The sequence below is a fragment of the Equus caballus genome, chromosome 25 (genome assembly GCF_041296265.1).
Source record: "Equus caballus isolate H_3958 breed thoroughbred chromosome 25, TB-T2T, whole genome shotgun sequence".
NCBI classification, from domain to species: Eukaryota; Metazoa; Chordata; class Mammalia; order Perissodactyla; family Equidae; genus Equus; species Equus caballus.
Genome location: NC_091708.1, coordinates 45318631 through 45326318, shown reverse-complemented (window position 1 = coordinate 45326318; position 7688 = coordinate 45318631).

The following is a 7688-nucleotide window of genomic DNA, read 5'->3' as shown; positions in this document are numbered from 1 at the left end:
CAGCTCCCTGGGTTTAGCCATCTCCAGAATAATTCGCACCGGGTAGTCCGGGAAGATCAGGCCGTAGGGCGGTCCTCAGCCGCAGGCCTCTGCTCCTCACCAGGTTCCCTCCCCATCACCGTCAGCCGGCAAGAGCCAGATGGCCGGAGCCGGGCCGTCCAAGGACACGGTCCCTTGCCTCAAGGTATAAGCACATTGGTGGGAGGGACAGGTGAGGACGTTTAGCTGAGTCCCCGTGACCCTGGAGCTCAGCACCGCCGCAGCAGCCCCTCCGGCTCCTGGCAGGCCGGGCCAGGGGCTGCACTGGGGACAGTGACGAGAGCTGAAGGCAGCCGTCCCTCCCCGTCTGCGTGCGAGGGCGACAAGACCACTTTGCTGAGAACATCACTGATATCCTAACCCCGCCCGTGCTCAATTGGGTGTGCTAATCACATGCACCGGCACCACGCGGGCCCTGGAGTGACTCCTCTCCCTGACTCCCACAGCCACGTGCTGGGGCGTCTCCTGTGGACGAGGAAACAGAGGCATGGGGATGTGCCCAGGGCAGTGCAGGTCAGCGGGCTTGGAACCGTGTGGGAGAAGGGGCGGCACCATGGCCCAGTCGGGCTCCCCGTTGTCCCCAGGGTGATGACCAGGGGAGGCACCCATGCCCTGCAGGCAGGAATGAGCCAGCACTGTAGGACGCATGGTAGCTGGTGGCAGAAAACTCAGAGCGTTCGGGGCACCCCTCCGTTCCCATCAGACGCAAACGGAGGGTGGGATGGAGAGTGAAAACTGTCCAGCTGGGGGGGTGGCCGAGCAGGCACCTGCTGTGTGACTTTGGGGCCCTGCTAGGCTGCGGTTTCCATCTATCGCCAGACACAGGGAGGGGCCACGTGCGGACGCCTGGACCTGCTTTGTCAGGAGCCACCACTCGCTACTTCGGACCCTGCTCATTCAGCCCCTGGCAGCCTGGAGTGTGAGCCGGGACCCTGTCCCCAGAGTGGAGGAGGCTGTGAGGGACCTGGGTGGCAGGGTCTTTGCTCCCAGGGGACGTGTGGCCCACCTGAGACAGCAAGCACTCAGGCAAGTGAGCAGTACGTGTGGATGTTTAAGCCCATGCCCCTCCCTGGGGGCGCTGGGGGCAGCTTGTGCACGTCCCCAGAGCAGTGGCATCCTGGCTCAGCCCTGGGACTGTATGGTGCCCAGGGACGAAAGCTCTTCCCAGTCAGAGCTCTGGGGCCTGGGGTCTGCTGATGGCACATGTACACCTTCATAGTCCTCCAGAGAGACGCCGACAACCGCTGCCCTCGACCTGGCCAGCCCCAAAGAGGTCAGCTGGTCTTCCAGAAAGAGAGAGAGACACAGAAAGAAACAGAGAGAGACTGAGAGAGAAACAGAGAGAGACAGACACACAGAGACAGAGAGAGACAGACAGAGAGAGAGAGAGACAGAGACAGAGAGACAGAGAGAGACACAGAGAAAACCAGAGAGACAGGCAGACAGACAGACAGAGATAGAGACAGAAAGAGACAGAAAGAAACTGAGAGAGACAGAGAGTGAGAGAGACAGACAGAGACAGAGAGACAGTGAGACGGAGAGAAAGAGAGAGAGAGACAGAGAGACAGAGAGAGTAAAGCGCAGCGAAAGAGGTGGTGGTGCAACAAGAGACCGAGGGCGGCTGAGCTGGCACCAGGCCTCCGGCTCCCGGCTTCTACCTGGGATGTCAGGTGAATTCCTCAGCACCGAGGTCATTCCTTCAACAAACACACGCCCTGTGACAGACTAACCACACTGGGGGCCCTGCTTTCCCAGAGCCCATCTCTAGAGAATAACAGATATTGAATAATTACCCCATAATTAGCTTTAATTGAAGTGATCATTTAAAAAAATCTTTTGGTTTTATAGTTACAGAGAAATTGCATTAATAGTGCAAGCTGCTCCCGTATGCCATTGCTGTTTCTCTTTTCCTCTCTCTCTCCACACACACATGCGTATAGACCAGGTTTTTCTGAACTGTTTGAGAATAAGTTGGGACCACGTGGCTGGCCCTTTGCCCTCCATACGTCAGCGTGCGTTTCTTAGGAACAAGGACAGGCTCTCACGTAGTCACGGTGCCATGATCAAAATCAGGAGGTCATGGTCCCCACGGATGCACAGAACATATTCAGGTCTGTGCAGCTGGGCCGTGCATCCTTGGCAGGTATACCCCAGAGGTGAGGCTGTGTCTTTCTCAGAAACAAGTCGAAACTATAAAAGGAGACACAAGTTGTCTTTTCAAGAAATTAAGAGAGGAAAAAATATATCCTAGGGCAGGCCCGGTGGCGTAGCGGTTAAGTAAGCGCACTCCACTTTGGCGGCCCAGGGTCCACTGGTTGGGATCCTGGGTATGGACCTACGCACTGCTCATCAAGCCATGCTGAGGCGGCGTCCCACACAGAAGAACTAGAAGGAGCTACAACTAGGTTATCCAACTATGTGCTGGGGCTTTAGGGAGGAAAAAAAAGAGGAAGATTGGCAACAGATGTTAGCTCAGGGCCAATCTTCCTCACCAAAAAGCATTAAAAAAAAAAAAAACCTGAAAAAAAAAGAAAAAATATGTCCTTTATGGTTTCCTACTTATTTACTACCCTGTGCTCTCTGCTCCCTCCTTCAGGTGGGAATTTCCATCTAGAATCAATTCTTTTAATATTTCCTACAGTGCAGGTGATGAATTCTCTCAATGTGTGTTTATCTGTAGCTATCTTTTCTTGTTTTTATTTTCGAAGGATGTTATCATTGGACATAGAATTTTGGATTGATGGCTTTTTAATTCCGTGCTTTCTGACCCCCGTTGCTTTGAATAAGAAATCAGACATCATCTGTGTTACCGTTGCTCTCCAGGCAACAAGTCTGCTCTGAAGAATTTTCCCTTAATCTTCGCTTTTCAGCAGCTTGATTATGTTGTGTCTAGGAGTCATTTTCTTTGTATTTCTTCCACTTGGAGTTTGCTGAGATTCTCGAATCTGTAAGTTTTATGTTCTTCATAAAATTCGGGGACTTGCTGATCGTCAGTCTTTCAAATCTTTTGTTTCTGGTCTGTTCTCTCTCATAAAGAGACGTGTGTTGGGTCTCTGGATATTTTCCCTTGGTTGCAGAGGCTCTGTGCACTTTTTCCCAATATTCTCCCCGTCTGTTCTTCAGATCGGAGCGTCTCTATTGCTCCATCTCTCAATTCGCTGGCTGCTTCTCCTGCCGTTTTCAACCTGCTGTTAAATCTGTATGGCGAAGGTCACATTTCAGACAGTAAGCTCTGTGGTCCTAGAATTTTCACTTGATTCTCTGTCATAGTTTTCATTTGTTTCTCGAGATTTCACATCCATTTGTATCGAGCGACACAATTTTCTATGAGTACTCAAAAAAATATTTCTATTAGCTGCTGTAACATCTTTGCTGCCATTTCCAACATCTGGGCCTTTCCAGGGTCAGTCTCTATTAACTGTTGTTTTTTTTTCTTTCCTGTTTATAGGTCACATTTTCTTGCTGGGTCACATGTCTAGTCATTTTTATCATATGCTGGATGTGGTGGACACTGTGGCGTTGAGAGTCTGGATTTTGCTGGGTTTTGTTCTGACAACTGGCAGATCAGTTTGACTCTTCAGGCTCAGTTTTGGTTTCATTAGATAGGTTTGCAGTGGCTCTTGCTCTGGGCTGGATCAGCCCTCCTAGGCAGAGGCGTTCTGGGGTGTTGACTGACACCCGGGAGCTTCGGCAGGCTTCCTCCATCACTGCTGCTCAGAGCTCCTGTGTCTCCTGGCCTCGTGGAATCCAGAACATTAGTGCTGCTCTCATCTCTGCAGCAGCCATCCTTGCAGGCCATGCAGAGCATCCCCCTAAACGTGCAGCTGGGTGTTCAGCAAGACCCCATGAGACCCCCGTGCAGAACTCCGAGGGTCCTTCTCTGTGCAGGTCCCTCCTCTCCTGGCCTCTGGCCCCCACGCTCCAGCTACCTCTCCAGCCCCAAACTCCCATCTCTGCCTCCTCAGCTTAATGGAACCCCCGTTCTCTGCAAGAGCTGGACCATCACTAGGAAAAGAAAACCTCGTGAGCAGAGTCCCAGGTGGGACCACACAGGGTCCAGATAGCGCCCCAGGCAGAGAGGCAGTGACGTGGGGCTCACTCTGCACACTTCTCTTCCCCCGAGAGTCCCGTCGATGTCCGATCTGAGGAACGTTGCCTTGACGATTTCACCCCGTTCTACAGCTGTTTGCAGCGGGAGGGCTCCTCGGGCACCAGGTGCTTTCTCGTAGCTGAAGGTGGAGCCCTCTGTATGGTTAGTGCGTAAGTCACCGCTGAGACCAGTGCCTGGAGGAGAGAGAAGAGGGTGCTTTGAGAGAGGGTGAAGAAGCTGGAGGGTCGGGAAAGTGTTCTCTGAAGAGGTGGATGGGGTGTCCAGGCTGAAACCTGAAGGATGAAAAAGACCCATCTAGCTGGAGGTATGTGGGTGTGTGTGTGTGTTGCACACACACGTACACATATGCACATACGATGAACAGAACCACATTCTCAGTAGAGGAAACAGCATCTGTGAAATTTCCTGTGTCAGGAAATTTGCTATCTGTGGTCCAGGAGCTGAGAGGCCAGTGTGAGTGGCCTCCTGTGATGCCCAAATGCCACACCAAAGTGTAAGACAGAACCAAGACTTTGAGGCCCCCATCCCTTGGGGGTGGAAGGCAGAGGACGGAGACCCCAGCCAGTCACCCTTACCTCCTGCAGCCTCGTCCATTCACTCCAGGGTCATACACCTGTTATCGTTTTCCATGTGTGTGTGACATGAAAAGTTTGAGGACCCTGGACATGTGCATAGACGTGGAGAAGGAGCCTGGCTCTTCAGCAGACTCCAGGCTACAGGAAGACAGTGAACATATCTGAGAGCAAGTGGGAGCCATTGAAGGCTGTAGAGCAGGAGAAGCTGGAGCAAGTGTGTGCTTCTGAAGACCGCTGGCTGTATGCCCTTGGTGGGCCCCCTAAGAGGCTCATAGGGTCCATTTAGATTAGGAAGCCGGCCTCCCACTTCATGTCCTTCCCCAGGGAGCTCTTGGTGGCTCACTCCAGGTACTCAACTGAGCTTCACGGCCCCAGGGGAGACTCTGTCATGGATAAGATGTTTTTAGACAGAAGAACCCAAGGCCCTTGGATGTGAAAGATTTATGGGCACCGTCTCCAGGCCTCACAGGCACTTCGTCATCCATGAGCAAGGTGCCCCATCTCCACCGGTGCACATGGCCCTCCCCTCCCAGAGTGACCCCTGGTACTTCAGACTCTGGCGCTTGGCAAGGAGTGGTGGATTGTCCCAGTGCCAGCGCTGTTGTGCTCCCAGGTGCTGGTGTGGGGCTGGAAGGCCCAGGCTACATGCTCCCACGACATGGCAGACCTTTGCTGGTCTGTCCAGACAAAGGGGCCCTGGCCTGGCCTGCTGGCTTCTGAGACGTCCCCCGTGGGCTGTCTGGGGCCTGCTCGCCTCTGCTGGTGGTGGGAACCAGCATGGCCACGTGCGTCACACAGGCAAGGTCTGCAGGACGACGCGCTTACAGCAGGAGCATCAGATCGTAACTCTCCAGTTTTTCCAGGACTTGCACGGTGCCTCAGGCCCGTTCTGAGCCTCCTTCTCTAAGGCAGCCTGAAAACTGGCCAGAGGAGGGTCTCTCTGAGGCCAGGGAACACTCGGGTTAGATGACACCCACGCGTGTGGTCAAGCTGTGGAGTTTCTGCAGAATTGGGAGCTGCTGTTGGCAATGACTCAACAACGCCAGGCGGAGAGCTCCTGGGCCCTGGCCCCGGGGGCACAGACAAGGTTGTGCCCCGCCTTAGGCACGGAGGCACAGAGCCGTTGGCACAGGGTAGCCTGTGGCTGCTGACGGCGAGTGGCCGCCGTGAACAACGTGGGCATCAACCGAGCATGAATGATAAACTTCCAGAGAGAAAGTGTGAAAAGGCAGGTGTGGCCTCCGCCTGGCTTGGACTGGTCCCCAGGTGAATCCAGGCACCGACTCTGTCACTCTGGGTGGGTCGTCGCCTGGATAAAGAACTCGGTGTTCAGAGCCCCTGGTGGAAGCAATGGCCCCAACTCTACTCCTGTTGAAAGACCCAAGTCAGCCTCTTACTGGCTCCAGGGCTGGGTGGATGGCCAGCCTCCCTTCATCTTGGATCCTGGAAACCAACGCCGGGGTCAGGGGCTCCTTGGAGGGGCAGGAGGCAGGGTGGGTGGGCCCTGAAAGGCACTGAGGACAGAGGAGTCCAGGCTGTGTTGTCAGGTGGGGAAAGGAGGGAGGGAGTGGGGGGATGTTGTTCGTCAGCCTGAGCACAGGCTTGGGAAGCAGCAGTAAGAAGTCCCCGACCTTCAAGGCCAGCAGCCTCACCGGGTGGTACTGAGGGGTCCTCCCAGAGTGTGCTGGGCGCGTCCACCTGTCTGTGCATCTGCCTCAACGTCCTTCCCCCCTGGGCGACCTTCCAGTCTTCAGGCCCGGCTCAGACAGGCTCCGAGGCCTCCAGGTCCCGGCCTTCCTGGGACAGGGCTGATTTGCGACTCCGCGCCCCTGTGACCTGGCTTCTATGCCTGAGTGGTACATGGACACCACGACTTGTGGCCAGAGGACCCCAGGGGTGCCTCCTGTGGTCAGGAGCTCTGTGAGGTGCCGCTGACTGGGAAAGACTGACAACCTGGACCGAGCGGGGGTGCTCCTTCGTCCAGGTGACCTCGCGCGAGGTGGGGCTTGGGCCCAGTCACTGCTCTCAGAAAGCTGTATAAGCAACCAGATGTAGGGGCTGCGGGATGCGACCCGAGACTGATGCCCAGAGACTGGCTGAGAATTTGTTCTGAGGCCTTGGTTAAAACCAGGAGCCCCATGTCCACAGGCTGGCATGTGCATAGGCTGGGTTGTGCACAGCCCGGGGTATGCACAGGTTGGGGGGTGCACAGGCTGGTGTGTGCACGGGTTGGGGTGTGCACAGGTTGGGGTGTGCATGGGCTGAAGTGTGCATGGACTGGGGTGTGCATGGGCTGGGGTGTGCGCGGGCTGAGGTGTGCATGGGTGGAAGTGTCCAACGGCAGGGGTGTGCATGGGCTGGAGTACGCACAGGCTGGGGTGTGCACGGGCTGGTGGGGGGTTGCTTGAAGCTCCTGTCACTACCCCACAGCTAGTGTCACAGAGACAGCTCCCACCTCAGGCCCTTCTGAGCTGTTCATCACCCCGCAACAGGTCCAGCCACAAAGGAACCCGGTAAATGATGCTGGCCCCAAATGACCCGTGCACTTCCCAGGTGCTAGGTAAGGAGGCTAGGCTGACTCCTGAGCCGGGCTGACAAGCTGCGGTGACCTGGAGGTGTGTCACCACAAAATGGGCCCCCCCGGCCGAGGCAGCAGCCCTGGGGTCAGACGGCAGAGGCGCAGGGTGGCAGCTCTGTTCCTCCAGACAGCACCATGCTTTGCTCTGGCATCCAGTCTTGGTGCTGAGGATGCGTGCCTATGACCTTTGTGAGCTCGGCTGAACCCCTCTGCTCCTGCCCAGCTTTGGTTACCAGCGGTGGGCACAGAGGGAAGGAGCAGGCCCAGTGCCTCCTCTGTGACAGCAGGGGAGCTCCCTCAGGTCTGCCCCTCAGCACACTCCCGGCTCCTGGGGCCTCTGCTGGGGCCCCCACTGCCCGGGTCACTTGGTCACTCCCCCGCTGTT